Source organism: Bos taurus, chromosome 22, assembly GCF_002263795.3.
Source record: "Bos taurus isolate L1 Dominette 01449 registration number 42190680 breed Hereford chromosome 22, ARS-UCD2.0, whole genome shotgun sequence".
Classification (NCBI taxonomy): domain Eukaryota; kingdom Metazoa; phylum Chordata; class Mammalia; order Artiodactyla; family Bovidae; genus Bos; species Bos taurus.
The window spans coordinates 15,980,774-15,999,522 of record NC_037349.1 but is presented as its reverse complement, the minus strand read 5'-3'; the positions used below and the strand labels follow the sequence as shown (position 1 = coordinate 15,999,522).

General features: G+C 47.8%; 1 long non-coding RNA gene across 2 annotated transcripts in view; it reads right to left on the bottom strand.

Annotated features, from left to right (window-relative positions):
* Nucleotides 1-18,749, bottom strand: part of LOC132343486 (uncharacterized) — a 143,741-nt gene that overhangs the window by 19,385 nt on the left and 105,607 nt on the right. The window contains exon 3 of one of the 2 annotated variants that reach the window (XR_009492343.1): nt 3,624-3,738. This is a non-coding gene — a long non-coding RNA (uncharacterized lncRNA). Of the gene's footprint in view, nt 1-3,623; nt 15,637-18,749 lie in introns of both variants that reach the window. The other variant, XR_009492344.1, reaches the window with a different exon arrangement.

The window sequence follows — 18,749 nt, the reverse complement described above, 5'->3', positions numbered from 1 at the left end:
CCACAGCACGCTGCACTTCTAGTCTATGTCACTGGAGCCAGGATCACCCAAGTTCCAACCCCTGCCAGACCACTTCTACCTCTGTGACCTCAGGCAAGTCCTTTCTTCTTCCACAGGATGGGTAAAACCTACTGCATGGGATCGCTGTGAGGGTGCAGGGCCTTCACACACACTCATCACTGAGGGCGGTGCTGCCACACACAGAGCAGACATGGTAAAGGTAAGCGAGTATTTGCAGAGACGGCGAAATCCATCACCACACTCCCCTGCAGCTCCCTGCAGCACACAGGCCAAGCATGGTCACATTCCGCGTGAGCCTGTCTTGTAGAGTCTTCAGACCCTAAACGTAAACCTCACTCTCTTGCCGGTGAGTTACTGAGACCTGGCTGTGAGAAGCCCTTTCCTGTCTCCCCACCACCACTAGTCTTTCGATTTATCCCTGGCAGCTTTGGTGGGCAGGCAGAGGGGTTCTAGGTGGAGAAGCACAGGATATGTGATTAGATTTCCAGGGACTGAGTTCTGGCCTGTTGTTATATGACTCAGTACAAGGTACTCAACCTTTGAGACTCTTACCATCCTGATGCTGTGAGGTTTGGGGAGGACAAGGTGACGAGCAGGTGAGAACTGCCTGGCACACTGAAAGAACAGTCATCGCCCCTTAAGTAACGGCTCTGATGAGTCATGGAGTCTTCTGCGAGGTAACGGGCTTCCCTCTCCATCCGCCTACCATCTCATCTCCCCTCAGCTTGCATGGAGACGTTGTGAGAATCGTGTAGGGAAAGCAGCACAGGGCCTGGCTTCCAATACAAGGTCAGAAGATGACCCACGCTCACTGCCGTTAAACCGTAATTTATCCCAAAGCCTCAGCTCCACCATCCCTTTTACATTAGCCTGCGCATCAGCCTTTAGGCTGAGCCCTAAGGTGTGTGACTGGTCTGTAAATGAGTGTGTGCATAGGTTTAAAACTGCCCGGTGTTTAGACAGAGCTGAATGTACATGAGCATTAGATATTTCCGTGATAACCTTGAGGGTGGAGAACTAAACCCATCTGATACTGAGTAGATCAGGACAAGCTTCCTGCCCCGGATGTGAAAGGGGAATTCTGCTGCCAGGAAGTGCTGTTACTACATGCTTCCCTTGGCAACTCAGCCACTGAACACACTCCTACCTCTCCTGGGTCCCGCTAGACCTGCTGATCGAGTCTAACAATACAGTAAGTTGAGGATTTATGCTGTCCTTGTTACCGGGCTTGATCCTCCACAGGCATCATCTCGTTGAATTCTAGTTGAGGTGAGAGTCCTGTTTTACTGATTTTCTACTTTGAAGAAATGGAGAAATGCCCAAGTACTAAACTACTATTTAAATAAAAAGAAAATAGAGGCTCAGAAATGACAATGAACTTACAAAAGCTGCAGCTCAAAAGTGGCTGCAGAGCTGTGGTTTGAGCCCAGGCCTGTGAGCACTCTGGACCACTAGGCTACCTAATCCATCTGTGATGTGATGCTGTTTCTTCTACTGAGCCTCTGAGTCAAGGGTCCTCCCAAATTACCAGCTCTCTTTAGCATTTATTTGTTCCAAGTTACATCCACAGCAAATGCAACTGTTTCCCCTTTCCCTTTAATTTTTGGATGAATTGTGTACTTAAGGTTTTTTTTTAGAGGGAGGGGTAGGATATGACAAAAAACAAAACAAAAAAACCTCAAGATTCCTTTTCTGCAAAAATTAGGATATACTAGTCTCTAGCTGGGATTAGGAAAAACCCCATACAGCCTAAGTTTATAGGACAGATCTTAATCTGATCTTTTTGCCATACTTCACGCTGATTAAAATCTGATGGAGTCAGGCTATTTGCACAAATGAGCAGTTCTGACCCTGTAGCCTCCACTGAGGCACACCTGTGCGTGGCCAGGGCGAGAATTCCTGCTGAGAGGGCAGCCTACTGGCTCGGGTCTGGAGAGTCCTGCTTACCTAGTGGAACTCAAACAGCTCTGAACTTTGCTTACTCAGAAAGGACGGCCTCAGCGTCCTCCTGCTTTGCGGGTGGCAGGATCAATCACACATCCCCGCTCATGATTAATCTCTCAGAGGCGAAGCTCCTCCTCGGGATGGATTGCTGTAGCTGAGTACAGCCTTCTTGGGGGAGAGGTGGGAGGCAAATAAAGGCCAAGAGCAGAATAAGCAGCACCCGGAGTCTGGAAAGAGGCTGCTCCGTGCCACGGGCTGCAGGAAGCTTCTTTGAGGTGTTGATTCACTGTCAAAAATTCACTTTTGCCCTAAAGACTTAGCATCACAGAGGGAGTTTATCATTTCTCCTTTCCTACCTCTGTGTGAATTGGGTGCTTAGATGTGTGTGTGTTTCCTGTTCTTTTTAAGCCAAATCCAGGTTGGCTCATTCCTGCCTCTTGGGTGGTTCTAGGGTTGCCCTCAGCACTCATGTCCTGTCAGAAGGATAGAAGAATGTACTTGGGTTTCTTTACTCAAAAGGTTTTCACTGTGATGACTTCATACAACTGACAGAAACCTGCTTTTGACTTTGCTCTCAGGACACTGCTTTTCTCATTCTTCACTGAATTCAAAAACACTTTAGGGTTAATTAAAAAAAAAAATTGTGAGGACTTCCCTGGTGGTCCAGTGGTTAGGACTCCACACTTCTGCTGCGGGAGCCTGGGTTCAATTGCTGGTTGGGGAATTAAGATCCCATGAGCTGCACAGCATGGCCAAAAAGAGAGAGAGAGACACTGCGGTCATCTCAGTTGCTAGGTTTGGCTGAAGGGCTGTGTTTGGCGGGGGTGGGGTGGTGATAATCGTTGGGTGACAATCCCATAGGCCTTCTTCAGAGCAGGCTAAGCCTTCTTGCCCTTTCCTGAATCATGCTGTTTGTTTCTATTTTAGGAACCAACCAAAATGCAGGAAAAAAAACCCTTGCTTTAAAGAAACCCAGTTTGTAGAAGCCTCTACTTCTGCAAAAACCACCTACGGGGTGACTTCAAGAAATCTAGGATTGCATTTGTTACAAAGCAGGTTACCTCAATGCCTTGAACACCGTGCATGAGACACACAGACTTCCTGGCGGGGACAGGCCCACGGTGAGAGAGGTACATCTGCCGCTCCCTCTGAAAAGGGATTTCTTCCAAGAAAGCGCCCCCTCCCCGCGAGGTCCCAGAAGACATATCGACAACGGCAGGATTAAGCCAGGCTGACAATGGGAGGATTATTTCCTAACCTGGTGTGTGACAAACGCCTATTAATATATGAACCAGACAGCCCCATCTCCATTTTCTCCTGGAGCTGGGGCATCCATGGGGTGCCTGACGGCTCCTGTCCTGTTGCCTGCCCAGGCCCTGGGGAGAGTCCCTGTGGGCTCAGCTGAGACCCCCGGGCAGAGGTGCCAGGGGAGGGCGTCGGGGCTCCAGCATCTGTCTCCCGGCAGTGCCCCTCAGGCTTTATTCTTGGCGTTTCTACTGACAGAGGACAAAAGGGTTTCTTGTCAGACAAAACGCACACCGGGGAAGCATGCCCAAGCCATTTTTCTCAGGGAAGAAAGGAAGTTGTTGTTTGAAACCTAAACTGGCACTGAGACCTCAGGGGCCTGGCTGGCCAGCTCTGGTTCTCAGCAGACCTACTTTTTCTGCTTTGAAAGTCCTGTTTCCTCCCGCACTTCCTGGCCATGGAGCTCCAAGGATGTCTCCCTGTGAGGTTTTAAGGCCTCTGTCACCACAGGTCTGAAGTCTCTTCACTCTGTAGAAAAGGAGGAAATAATGCCATTTGCAGCAACATGGACAGACCCAGAGATGATCATACTAAGTCAAGTAAGAAAGGGGAAGACAAATACCATAGGATAGCACTTATCCTGCTATGGGGATAGCAGGGAAAGTCACTCAGTCATGTCTGACTCTTTGTGACCCCATGGACTATACGGTTCGTGGAATTCTCCAGGACTATACGGTTCGTGGAATTCTCCAGGACTATACAGTTTGTGGAATTCTCCAGGCCAGCATACTGGAGTGGGTAGCCTTTTCCTTTTCCAGGGGATCTTCCCAACCCAGGGATCACTTATAAGTGGAATCTAATTTTAAAAACATGACACTTTTTTTTTTTTTTTAAACAAAGCAGAAACACACAGATCTCAAAATCATACTTATAACCATAAGGGGAAATGTGTGAGGAAGTGATCAGGCTGTGATCGACAATATACACACCACTGTATTTAAAATAATCTACAGGGACTACTGCAGAGCACAGGGAGCTCTACTCAGTATTCTGTGATAATGTATATGAGAGAAGAATCTGTATAACTGAATCACTTCGCTGTGCACTGGAAACTAACACGACGTTGTAACAACTATATTCCAACAAAAGTTTAAAAAAACCAGCAACTAATGCAGTCTTGGAGGAAGGAAGCCTTTGAGTGAAATGTGATTTAACACAGTAGCTAAGGGAGGTTTTGCTTCTGAACAGAACGAGTTATCTCTATGCACCAGAAAATACTCAAGAGGAAGATAATGAGGAATAGGCTTATGAGAATGTATGAATTATCCTCACTTCACTTACCTGTGTAGCCCAGGGTTCGCAGAGATGCTGATTCTCACACACACTCACATCTAGGCTTGCACAGCCGAGTGACACCCCGCCACCCCTATTCATGGTCTGTTAGGAGATCACCCGAACATTATTCAGGGAGATCACTAGCAAAATTGAGGGACAGATCACAAATTTCCTGTGGTTATTAAGCAGTTTCGGGAGGCTGGGCACAGTCACCTCTTGGAGGAACCACTCCCCAGATTCTAGAGCTAGGCTCATCACTGACTCTGGCAAAACATCATTACTGGAGCAGCTCACAGTCCACCTCTGTTATAGCCCCTAAAGAAGACCCAGGCCAGCTAGTGAAGTCCTCTAGACTCCGACCCCACGGACCACACCTCAAAGGTGCCTTCCAGTCCTGGGGGCTGTGGCAGCTTTCCCGCCGGTGGAGGGTTGCATGACTGGGGTAGGGCGTCATTCAGAGGAGCAGGAAGGTGGTGTGGACCAAGGCAGAGGATAGAATCTGGGGATGGGGTTGGGGTCCATGCAGTTTTTCTTTGGCAATACTATTTAAAAGACGTCTCTGTGTAATTTTTAACTGATCAAATTAAACGAGGACTACTTAGACAAATAGGCTTCCCTGATGGCTCAGCGTAAAGAATCTGCCTGCAATGCAGGAGACACGACTTCAATCCCTGGGTTGGGAAGATTCCCTGGAGGAGGAAATAGCAACCCACTCCAGTATGCTTGCCTGGAGAATCCCATGGACAGAGGAGCCTGGTGGGCTGCAGTCCATGACTTAGCACCCAAACAACCACCACCTAGACAAATACTCCCGAGATTTTGCTCAAAGCAAAGCACTTTCGAAACCCTAGACATTTTACCTTAAGCATTTAAAGGTAGCGTGATGAGAAGGGGTCCACAGCAGAGAAAAGATCAAGGACCCCTTCCCACCAAGGATGTAGATGCCCTGGGAGGGTGGCCATCAGTATGGGTTTGTAAAGACTCACCCCGACATCAGACCTGTCGCCCTGTCGAGCTTGCGGCATTCGCGCAGCCTGCTACTGCTGTCCATGTGCTCTGGCCTCACTCTGTGCCTCAGTTTCCTTCCTGCTCAAACAAGAACAAGACCCTCGGACCTCAAAATCAGACATGTGTCTTGCCCTCAGCCATGGCTACAGTTAACTCCGAGCCCCGATCCTGAGGCCCAGAAAAAACCCTACTGACCTGGAGGCACTGCTGGTCCTCTCTGGACACAAACCGGGATATCCAGCCTCCTTCATTCCACAAGAAATTTCCAGAAAACAGTCACCCTCATCGTCACACTAACTTCAGCCTCAGCAAAGGCAACCTGGGGGTTCAGCTGAATTTCACAGAGACTGTGTGGCTCCAAATGCTCGTTTACTGGATTGGTCATTAACGGGCTCAGAGATCTTCATCATGTATTTGTCTTATATTTGCATTGTTGGGTTCTTAACTTTTTGAAAATAATGTTTTGATGTAGAGATTGGGACTAGCTGGTAGGTGAACACGTAACATTGTATAATAAATGTGCTCAGTTTGATTGTTGCTTCACAAAAGTAAAAAGAAAGGATGATCCACCTTTACCACTGACCTGCTCTCCTAACTGGGCTGAACAACTGCGGGGGTGTGTGGGGGGGGTGGGCGTGAAGGTGGGGAATCCTGCTAGCTTGGGTCCTCACTGCCGGATTCTCTTCTGCACATGCGTATTTTTTAAGACAGAGAGACAGGCACAGGTAACATCATCACAGCGCCCTTAAGTGCCTCTTAGCTCCTGTTTGACTCAACGCCTCTAGTGACATGCTTTTATGTGTCTTTAAGCATAGGTGGCAAGTAGACGAGTTTCTGGTTTAGGGCCAGGGCACTCTCACCCACCCCACCTCCCCTCACCCCTATTCCACATTATTAGGGAGAAAAGACAGACAGGACGATGACGCAGCACTCTTTAGATCAAGTACCAGGCCTGCAACCTAGCTGATGCCACTCCTCTGCCCCCTCACTCCCAGAGGCAAGAGCTGCAGACCTGGGGTCTCTGGAGAAGGGGGGGACTTTGCAGGCAGGCTGGAGAGAAATGGGGGAATACGAGAAGACCCTTTGCAAAGCTTGTCTTTTCAGCTGAAGATACACCTGACCTCCATTCCCCTCAACCTCAACAGGTACTAAAAATGGAGAGGGGACTGAATCATGGTTTTGTGTCCACTTTGCAGATGGGGAAAGCTGAAGCAATGGGGCCCAAAGCAAACTTTTCTTGGGGGCAGCCTATTAACCCTGATGAAAATCACAGGTTGGTGGGGGCCACACATATTTTGTAAATGTTTTTTAACTTTTCTTTGAAGCAAATTTTAATAGTTAATGCTTTCTATTTCCTTTACTCCTATAATGGGTTCAGACTAGCCAAGTGAAAAGGAGATAAAGAATGAAGCAGCTTGTCTGGGCCACAGCACTAATTCAGACTGAGTCAGCAGGAAGTTCAGGGCAGAGGGCTGCCCTTCAGGACTTGGAAGGAAGGCTCATCACGGTGACACCCAGCATGTGGACAGGCCTCTTCCGACATTACTTACTGCCTTTTCCACTTGAATCCTCTGTTAATGGGACTATGGTGAGCTCACGGAAGGACATGGGATCATGACTTTGCTTCTTTAGAGGGAGCCCTGGAGTCAGAAGGTGAGGATTTTGGTCACTTCCCGCCATGTGACCCTGGCCACTTAGTCATCTACCCCAAGCTTCAGCTGCATCACGTGTAACAGGAAATTGGGTTATTATAACTGAACAAGACCATATGTTTAAGGAAGGCTTTGCCATTTACAAAACGTTCCCCCCAACCTCTGCCAAGAGCCTGTAGCTATGTAACACTGCCCACCTTTCGTGGCTGGTTCTGAGTGTCTGGCCACCTCGTGCCCATCAAATAGAGGGCAGTGTGGCTGGAGGTCCGGGGGAACCCTCACAGAGACACCCTGGTTGCCTGGGGTGGAAGGGTTAAGGTCAGTGAGAGAGATTTTCAACGATTAGCTGACAGTTTCCTCATCTGTAAAATGAAGACAACAGCAGCATGTATCCTCCTTGGCCACTAGAGGGAGTGAAAGAGCGAATCCTGGGGCTTGCTACACACACACAGCCATGATCATGAATGGCATCGGCAGGCAGCTCACCAGCCAAGGCAGTGGGGTGTTCCAGCCCTCCTTGGGGAGCCTTGGAGGAGTGCTGAACACTTGGAACATTCCTTCTCAATCACACTTCTTGCACTCAGTTCAGTGTGCCAGAGATGACATGTTGGTAGAACCCATTATGTTTTGGGACGTGGTTTTCTCCAAAATCAAAGATGAAGGGATAGAGAGAAAAAGGGATCAAAGTAGAAGCACTCAGTTGATTTATAGCTAGGACAGGCTACAGAATATTTAGGTATCAACAGTAAAAGCAAAGAAAAATAATGGCATAAGGAAACATTTTACAAATGATGTTGGTAGGACAGCTGGTCAGCAATACTGAACAAACGTTTTGATGGCTACTAGGTAATGGCCACCTTGTGCCTGTAACCGAGCAGGACCCTCTGGGGAACCTTCTGGGACAGACCCCTCCCCCGTATCCTCTGCTGTAGGTCTTCTATGAAGTACCTAGATAACAGCACCTGATACACATTTCCTGAGTTGTTCTGCAGATGCTAAAAAAATACTCATCAAATGAAAGAAATTGACACATCCCCTCTGGAGTCTGGCTGAATCAGGAAATATCTGCAACAGTTCAGTTCAGTCGCTCAGTCGTGTCCCATGAACCGCAGCGCACCAGGCCTCCCTGTCCATCACCAACTCCGAGAGCCTACCCAAACTCATGTCCATTGAGTCGATGAGGCCATCCAACCATCTCATCCTCTGTTGTCCCCTTCTCCTGCTCTCAATCTTTCCCAGCATCAAGGTCTTTTCAAATGAGTCAGCTCTTTGCATCATGGGGCCAAAGTATTGGAGTTTCAGCTTCAACATCAGATCTTCTAATGAACACACAGGATTGATCTCCTTTAGGATGGACTGGCTGGATCTCCTTGCAGTCCAAGGGGCTCATCAAGAGTCTTCTCCAATACCACAGTTCAAAAGCATAATTCTTCGGCACTCAGCTTTCTTTATAGTCCAACTCTCACATCCATACATGACCACTGGAAAAACCATAGCCTCGACTAGACGGACGTGGGGTAGCTTGTCTCTGCCGCTGCCCCTGACCTAGATGTGGGGTAGCTCGTCTCGGCCGCCGCCCCTGACCTTGGACATTGGGTAGCTCATCTCTGCCGCCGCCCCTGACCTCAGATGTGGGGTAGCTCGTCTAGGCTGCTGCCCCTGACCTCGGACGTGGGGTAGCTCGTCTCTGCTGTCGCCCCTGACCTCAGACTTGGGGTAGTTCATCTCGGCCGCCTTTGTTGGCAAAGTACTGTCTCTGCCTTTTAATATGCTGTCTAGGTTGGTCATAACCACCTTTTTCCTTTACCTCACCATACACCAATCCTAGAATTGTGCATGAGTTAATCACATACCCTGGGACTCCCCTCCTTTGCCTGGCCTTTAGAAACGCTTTGCTGAAACCTATTGGGGACATTGGGCTTTTGGAGCATTAACTGTCCAAGATTCCCTGTCTGGTGCCTTACAGTAAACAGCACGCTTTCCTTCACAGACCACGTGTCCTTAAGATACAGTTTACCGCATGCGGCTGAGTGGACCCCAGTTTTGGTTCTGGTAACACTGCTGTCTGTCTTCTGCCACACGGTGACGCCTATCACCCATATCAAAATCAGTATCTCAATGGCTGCCTCGCCCCAGCACGCCCAGCCTGCAGAGTTCAGCCACCCCAGAGCTGAATGGCTAGCCAGGCCTCAGAGTGGCTAGTGCCCCTCACCCCACCATTAACGTGCTTCTCAGGGCCTGAGCAGGGAGTGTCCTCTGAGTTTAGCCTGGGGACAAGGTGAGAAGTGGGTGTGCAGGGCACACGTGATAGACGCACTCCAACCTGCCAACCTTGCTAAGCCTCTAATGCCCTCCTCCTGTGATATGCCAGGGACACACCAGAACTGCACTCAATGCAGGCTCACTGAGGCCAACGTTCAGCCCACCAACAAAGCCATCTCTGAGAGCCACCTCCAGCTGTTTGAGCGAACATGTTACATTCAGACTATTTCATCTTAGTTTAATTTGCTTAGAATCCATTCCAACCTGCATTCCTCAGGTTTTTCCCCATATGTGTGCCCAGTCACTTCAGTCATGTCCAAGTCTTTGCAACCCCATAAACTGTAGCCTGCCAGACTCCTCTGTCCATGGGATTCTCCAGGCAAGAATACTGGAGTGGGTTGCCATGCCCTCCCCCAGGGGATCTTCCTGACCCAGGGATCGAACCTGTGACTCTTGCATCTCCTGCATTGGCAGGCGGATTCTTTATCACTGAGCCACCTGGGAAGTCTCCAGACTTCCCCAATAGAAATGAGCAGAATCTAGAAGTTCCTTTGGAGGAATGCCCCTTCTGACCTCTCCCTACACCTGTACTCTGGGGACCAGACCCCATCCTGTCCACCTCCCGATGGAGGTCTAAGCTGAAGCAGGACTCCTGGGCCCCACATCTTTTGGCTCCTACTCACCACCAGCATTTCTGCCTGTGGAGACGGTTCTCAGGGAAGTGAAATTTGCTGACAGAGAGGCTCAACTCTATTTTGGCATTTTGCCAGAGATTTTATTTTGATTTTTGAAACTGAAGAATCCTTTTGATCAGGAAGAAGTCTCAGAAGACTGAGTCTTAGGAAATGCCCAGGAGCCCTCTGACCTGACAGTTCTGCTTTTTACAGTTGCCTCTGAAATCACCTTTGCAGGCGGGGACTCCCCGCTGACCTCCCCAGCAGCGTAAACGCTCACATTGGCACTCTCTCCAAATGCAAGATCTGGAATTCTTATCAAAGACAGACTGTGAGCTCGGGTCTGCGGAGGAGGAGTGCCATGTCTGGGGGCTCTGGGAATGCTTCTGCTGCAGGAACCACCTCTCACCAAGCCTGGCTGTGCCGGTGGCCCAGGAGCCCACGGGTTTTCTGCTGAAGACTCAGTAACCCGGGGAGGGAGGTATCACTCCCTCATGGATGAGGAAATGAAGACTCGGCCTCACCCACATGCTTCCCCGACATCATACGTGCTCCCAACGGTAGTGATAACAAGACAGGGAGGTTGGCTCTCTCTTACCCAGGCGGTGAGACAACAAAGCTGGACGGTGGAGGAGGGTTTGGGGAAGTGAGAGGGACAGTGGGCTTCTGGGTCAGTCACAAGGGACGTGGCTTGCGTTCTGGCCACAGTCCTCCAGCTCCAGACACTGGCAGGAAGTGTCACCTTCCTCTCACAGATTGGCAGGCTGCCCACTCCCAACTGCTTTCCCAAATTCCCTGGATGCAGAAGGGAGAAACTCAAGCCATTTCATTTTATTCTTGCTCTAGAAGTACCTCCTTAAATGTTGGCTATGAAAAGCCCAGAATTGGCAGCAACACAAACTTTTCAGACTAAGAACTGAAAAACTCATGCCACTTCTGAAATGTACCTGAGAAATGAATGAACTGCTGTATGCAAAGCAATCCTCTGAGGAACAGACTCCGTTGTCAGCCACCATGTTTGATGTTTTCAGACAAATTACTGACCAAAAGGATACCAAGTTAAAATTTTTTAAACACTTTAATGCCAGTGTATAAATGTATAGAATGACTTCTTTCCCCAAGCATCTTTTAGCAAGTCAGTTCAATCCTGAATTACTTGGAAATAGTGGGCAATAGTTCCAAATAGTTGGAAAATGTCTCAAAGATAAGGCTTTGGTGAGAGAGCTGGGACTTTGGGTCAGACAGACCCATAAACTTGATTCTTTGCTCTGTGATATCTTGGGGAAACCACGAGAGTTCAGTCTCTTCATTATAAAATGAGGATGGTAACCCTTTCACAGGGGCCTGCTGTGGGGATCAAACCAGATAAACAGAGGGTCCAAACGCTATTAACGAACAGTGAGAACAGTTGAGCCCAACACAACTCAGCCTCTTGTCTCTTTGCCCTTGGGATTCACCTGCTGGTCACAAGAAGAGAATTTTCACACATGTCCTAAGCATTCCTGCAAGAATTTCTTTGTGATTCAACGTCTTTAAAAAAATCAGCTTGGACACTAAAAAATTTGGTAACCAAATGATTCAAAAAGCAAGTCAGCACCAAAGTCCAGTTAATAGCCTGGTCCCTGGTACTGGAAGAGAAAACCAATTTAATCTACTAGACTTTGAACACGGAAACTTCCTTCACAATGACTCTGGACAGAAGTATTAATTGCTACCTACACAACCATAAAATTAGTCAGCAACTTCCCGTTAAAGCTCCTATGCTGAACAATAAGAGAATCATTGGAAACAAAATCCTCCCAATCCAGATGAAGAACAGGCTGAGAAATAAGAACACAGCACACACCAGTCACGACAAAGGAAAGTGAAAGTGTTAAGTCACTCAGTCGTGTCCGGCTCTGCGACTCTGTGGACTGTAGCTGCCAGGCTCCTCTGTCCATGGAATTCTCCAGGCAAGAATACTGGAGTGAGCAGCCATTCCCTTCACCAGGGGATCTTCCCAACCTAGGGATCGAACCCCCATCTCCCACACTGCAGGCAGATTCTTTACCATCTGAGCCACCCGGGAAGCTCCACTAGTCACGAGGAAGATGAGAATTTAAATCCTTGGGGGACAGAGTCTGCTGGAGCTTCTGTCTTTATCCTGCTCTTCTGATTATCCCACACTGGGAGTTTACAATGCGAAGTTGCAAAGGCAGGGATGTACTAAAAATGAGGAATCATAGCTTAACTTGTGGGCTGGCAGGGTCTGATTTCTGTGGGGATAGGACCCAACCGGAAGCAGACAGACTCAAAAAGTACAACTACTGAGGCTTGGTTTCAATATCTAGCTGAACCGCAGCCTTACATGCAGCAATGCAGCCGCCCACTTTCCTTCCACGGAAGCTGCATCCACCCCACAATGCCACCTACATGCAAAGAAATCCTACTCCAGGGGGAGGCAGCTCTTGGCAGGCGTCTTTTCTGCTTTGAGCCTAATTAACAACAACAGGTCATCTCATCTTGGCATCCCGATTTTGTTGTGGGTTCACTTTCAATTTGGGTTGTCACGAACCGCCTCAGTCAGGAGGAGATTAGGGAGCAATGTTCCCCAGCCCTCCTCTACACATACACACACACACACACACACACACACACACACACACAGCCTCCCCGCCTCCCCTAGTCCTTGCTGCTGGGACTAAATCTACAAGCATGCAAGTGCCATTAACTGACATTCATCAAAACACTCTCCATTGTTCGCAGACATGAGCGGCCGAGAGGTGGAAATTACTTGGCATTTCATTTTAATCTGTATTGAAGACTTGCCTGACAAAACATATTAAGTGTAAGAATTGCCGGCTTGGGAATGAAGCTCTGTTTATGGCCTGCCCCCCTATCTTCCTTCGCTAAAGGAAAGGCAACGACACTCCCCCATCCTTCCCTACCTTCTGCCGCTTACCCACCCCCACCCCACCACCACCATCCACGAAACCCTAACACTGAATTTTCCTCTGTGAGCGTGGCTTTTGTTAGCAGGGCCTACAGAACTGTCATAAACATTCTGTGCCTCTGCACCAGCACCTGAGGTTTTAAAACAAGAACAGAAACCCAGCAAACTCTGCCTTGAAGACGGTGTTTTCGGTAGCATCTCCCTTTGGATGGTACCTGGTGGTCACGTCGCTGCAGACCACAAGGCTGTGTGCTTCTCTGGAGAGCGACTGTCACCAAACGCTTGTGACAAAGAACGGATGCCACGCTAATGGATGCGCATAATTACCAAGGGACCCTGATTCCCGCTGCTGCGGCTGACGGTCTGTTGCCGAGTGCAGTAGCCTACGTACAGCGCTCGCCGGTCTAGTTCACCTTCTGGGGCTCTTCAAGTTCACGCTTTTATCTTTCAGGGTAATTTTGCATTGTGTTGACAATTAGAAGTCATTAAAGCTTCTCAGAGAGGGAAGCCTGTTTGTTTTTCCTGCTTTCCCAGTCTCTTTCTAGATTATGGGGCTGCGCTCTTGGGGTAAGGCACAAGGTGAGTGGTCCCCACTTTCGAGGCTGTGGCTGGCCAAGTGCAGGCCCAGGGACCCGAGGGCGAGGAGGAGTGATGGCCGACCCCTGGCACAGGCGGTTGGGGGCTGGGACAGGTCAGCAGGGAACCCAAGGACACCTGAGCTTGTCCATTTTATGCTCGCTCTGCTCAGGAGCCTTCTGATGGCAGAAACGGTGCTGTCAGAGGGTAGGTGGCATAGGGATACCCTTTGTCTTGCGTTTGGCTGTGATAAAATCTGTGCACTGGGCCTTTCCAGAGTTCCTCTTCTTGAAAGTGAAAGTGAAAGTTGCTCAGTAATGTCCGACTCTTTGCGACCCCATGGACTATACAGTCCCTGGAATTCTCCAGGCCAGAATACTGGAGTGGGTTGCCTTTCGCCAGGAAGTCTGACCTTCCAGGCTTGGCTTTACTGACCTTGGTGAGGGTCATGTAGGTAACCGTGGCCTCTGTTGTCCCCCACTGTGACTGGAAATACACAAGAGGTGTGCATTTCAGCCCTTCCACTGGGCCTTTTGCCATTCCCAGGGTTTGTGGAATCAGCTGAAGAGCAGAGGGGAGGACAGGCTGGCTGAGATAAGCCGCAGTAGCAAGGCCTCAGCCACTTCTTCCCAGGAGGGAGCCCTCCCTTTCCCTTCAAACTGTGAGCCCTGGGGGGCTTCTGCTCAGGGGGTGTGGAGGGGAGGCGAAACTAGGAGAGTTGACTTCAAAGTGGTGGAGAAGCCGCCCACCCAGGGGAAAGCTTATGGGCGGGGTGCCATGTTCCGCCCCACCACAGGCATCAGACCTGCCGTGCTACCTCACCCTGCAGTAAGCATCTCTGGTCAAGTTTTGGTGAACGTATATACGTTTTTTTGGAGGGTGTGCGGGCACTTTCCCATAATGCACAAGAGAAAGCCCGTTGCTGATAAATTTATAATGCAACTATCTTAGGCTGACACCCAGAGACTAGAATCCATTTGTTATGACGGCTTGCAGGCTCGTTACCAGTCATGCCCTGAATAGATTCAGCCCTTCCTTCCTCTTGTGCCCCATCCAGGCTACCCTGTGGGCATGCTCAGTCATGTCCAACTTTTCATGATCCCATGGATGGTAGCCCGCCAGGCTCCTCTGTCCATGGGGATTCTCCAGGCAAGAATACTGGAGTGGGTTTCCATGCCCTCCTCCAGGGGATCTTCCCGACCCAGGGATCAAACCCACGTCCCTTATGTCTCCTGCATTGGCAGGCGGATTCTTTACCACTGAGCCGCCTGGGAAGCCTGATGCACTGCAAAAGCTCAAAGATGTGACCTTTTGAAAAGATCTGAGAAGAATAACATCTACCCGGTTTTCAGTCATCATTTCAGTCTGTTACCTTTTGATTTGGAAGATAACTACTATAAGAGAGACTTGCATATGGCCCGTTTTCAAGGGCAGATGTGAATGGAATGGTAATTACTTTGCTAAGAGTCATAGAGATTCACTGGAATGAACTGCATGGTATAGTCACATCATGTCTAGAAAGCGTGAGCAAGACAAAACCTATTCTAAAGTTGTGGTCCATAACTCGATTCTCTGTCATATAAACATAAAACAAATGATAATGCTCTATTAGCTTCCCCTGGTATAAACAGTCTTCTTCTTCAGGAAGTAGGTAATTTCTCAGATTATCAAATGGTGTCTTGTCCAATTCCTTGACCCCAAGTTCTCCCTGTAAGGTGGGGACACCCGGCTGAGGCAGTGCCTGGGGAAGCCAGGTGAGCGCCCGCACCCTTTCCCACTCCCTTTCACGCTACCCTATTTGATTGTCATCGTGGTGCTTGTCACCACCGGGAAGTGTGTCTTCCTGGCTTTACTTACTAATGTATCACATGACTCTTCACTGTCATATGAGCTCCATGAAGGTAGGAATCTGATCTGATCCATCAACTGTGTATCTCCAGCTCCAAGAGCAGTGCTGGGCATACAGGAGATGCTCAAGGTGTGCTTGCTGAATGAATGAATGAGAAGCAGCGTCAGTCCACAGGGATGCCCACGCTCCTCTGATCTTTGCCACCCCTCCACCCTGGCTTTGCACAGAGCAGGACTGTAGTTCTGCTACAGAAAGTAGTTCAGGAGAGTCTCGTGGAAGCTGAAGGAGAAACTTAGCTCAGAACTAACTACACTGAGAACCATAAACCAGGAGGAGGCACCAAGCATTCGGTTGGCCAGAAAGTTCATTTGAGTGTTTTCCCACACCATGTTATAGAAACACTCAAGTGAACTTTTGGGCCAACACAATACCATGGTTAAAAGCCTCAAGATTCTGGTATCACAGCCCAGGGGCAGTTGTTATAATGTTTCCAGTCTGCATCTTTAAGACTGGAAATAAGTGCAGACAAACAGGAAGGGGAGGAGGAAAAGGAAAAAGTTACAGACATCAGTGAAGGTGAGCACCAAGCAGAAGTCATAAAGCAAAGCCCAGAAGAACTGTGCAGTGCTGATCAGAATTTAGAATGTGCGTGTGCTGCAGGCATGAGGGAAACTGGTCCACACCCCGAGAAACCTGAGGACTCAGACGTGAACCTCTTCAGTTCCAAGGACAAGAAACAACTCTTTGACTATTTCTTCTTCTAGATCCAACCACAGGTAAACATTAACTCTCACACACATGTCCCATATTCCCTGCAAAAACTTCTCTTAACCGAACCCACTAGTCAAAAGCTGGGTGTGGGGGTAGGTCTCGACTTGAAGACAAGAAGGCTATAGATTTCACTTACTGGCCTGAATGTGAACATCCCTTGTCAGTCTTGTTCACTGGTTTCTTGGCCTTGCCAATGATGTTTACTCATAGTTCCCAGCCCCTCCAGGTATCAGGCAATGTTTCTTTAGGTTAGCAGCTAATGTCAGAATCAGTTTAAAAACTTAGCTTGCTAATAACTATTAGTAATAGAAGAACGTTTATATGGCTGAAATATTTTTGATAATATATGTGGCCTTTTCTTTCATGATCGTCTTACATCTCTGACACACTTGGAGGGACTTCCCTGGTGGTCCAGTGGCTAAGACTCTGAATTCCCAATGCAGGGAGCCCACGTTCAATCCCTGGTCAGGGAACTAGATCCCATATGCCACGCTTTTATGCTGGTGCAGCCAGACATAAAAATAAATTAAAACATAAAACAAAACAGAAAGGGGCAGGAAAAAATAGGTTTTGGGTTTTGAAATGGTTGCTTTCCTATTTTGGAAAGAGTCCCTGGATACTTTGTTAGAAAATGCCTCCTGTGTGGGACAGGGCAGAGGGCAGAAGGCAGAGCCCTTGGCACATGGCAGGACTGCCAGCCACGCCCAACCATGAGCCACGGCCGATCTAGACACAATTTGGGGTGACAGGGCTCTGAGGCTTGCTAACCATCTGCCACTGCATGATTCTCTTATGAATTTGGATTATTTAAAAGAATATTGCCATTAATAATGGAAAAATAGGCTCTCATCTAATGATGAGGAAACATCAGAAAAACCCCCAGTGAAGGACATTCTCTGTTCTCTCTTCATATGTCAATGCTGCAGAAGACGAGAAAGGCTGAGGAGTCAGATTACAGAAGATCAAAGAGACATGACACCCACATGTAACAAGCAAGCACCACTGAACGGGATCCTGGATGCATGGAAAATGAAAGTACTTTAAAGAATATTACTGAGGCAGATGGCAAAATCTGAATATGGATTGCGATACAGCCTCAACACAACACGGTACTAATACAGTTGCATCCACATAATACTATTATACCGATGTTAAATCTCATGAATTGAATATTGTATTTGATTATGTTTTCAGGAAATACAAGCTGAAATATTTTAAGATAAACTAACGTGAAGAGCTGACTCATTGGAAAAGACCCTGATGCTGGGAAAGATCGAAGGCGGGAGAAGGGGACGACAGAGGATGAGATGGTTGGATGGCATCACTGACTCAATGGACATGAGTTTGAGCAAGCTCCGGGAGTTGGTGATGGGCAGGGAAGCCTGGCATGCTGCAATCCATGGGGTTGCAAAGAGTTGGACACGACTGAGCTACTGAACCAAACTCTCAAATGGTTTAGGGAAAATGTACGTGTATATGTGTGCACATATAAATGTACATGTGTGTGTATATAAGAGAAAGGGAGAGAGAAAAATGATAAAGCAATTACTAATCTGGGGACTTCTCTGGTGGTCCAAGGGGTTAAGACTCTGCATTTCCATTGCAGGGTTTGTGGGTTTGATCCCTGGTCAGGGAACTAAGATTCCACATGCCTTGTGGCCCAAAAACCAAAACATAAAACAGAAGCAATATTGTTATAAATTCAATAAAGACTTTAAAAATGGTCCACATCAAAAAATTATTAATCTGGGTCCAGAGTACATAGAATTATTTCACTATTCTCACAATTCTTTTTTAAGTTTTAAATTATTTTGGAGGGACCCATTAAAAATTTTTTTTTTCTTTCTCTTTTGAAATCTGTCATCCATAAATACAGGCAACTGTGGTTAAGTTTCTTCTCAATTTTTTCAAAGAAGCAGGAAAAAGTAATACCTGAAGTAACTGACATCACACTGAATGTCAATTTATTTATCATGGTATTTCTTTAAACTCCAATTATTATATGACCCAAGTCATTACTTGATGTACTACCCAATCTTAAACTGTTCCTTAATTTTCTGTCTTGTTGAAAAGCCACTTTGGGAGGAAATATATTTTATTTTTATATGGAAATAGATAAAATAGATGGTTTATACATTTTTACCCCCTAATTGCATCAGGTGGTTTAAACCACACAATGCCCTTTGGCTTTTTAATTAGTCTGAAAAATAAATTCCTAGTAATCCCCCTCAAAGCTTCTTCCTGCTCTTACCCCTACCTTGGCAATTTCAGAGGCTCATGGAGCTGGAAGTCCTTGAGAAACCTGCCTACCTCTCATATATGTCTAATCATCAAAGGGGATTCACTTTTAGCAAGCAAGGTCAACACAAATGTTGCCGATTTGACACTAAAAACATCCTTCCTTCTTTTCAAATGGCAGATGATCCAAAGGATTCAAGCAAGAATATCTTGCTTGGCACATGGCCTAAAAGTTCTAAATT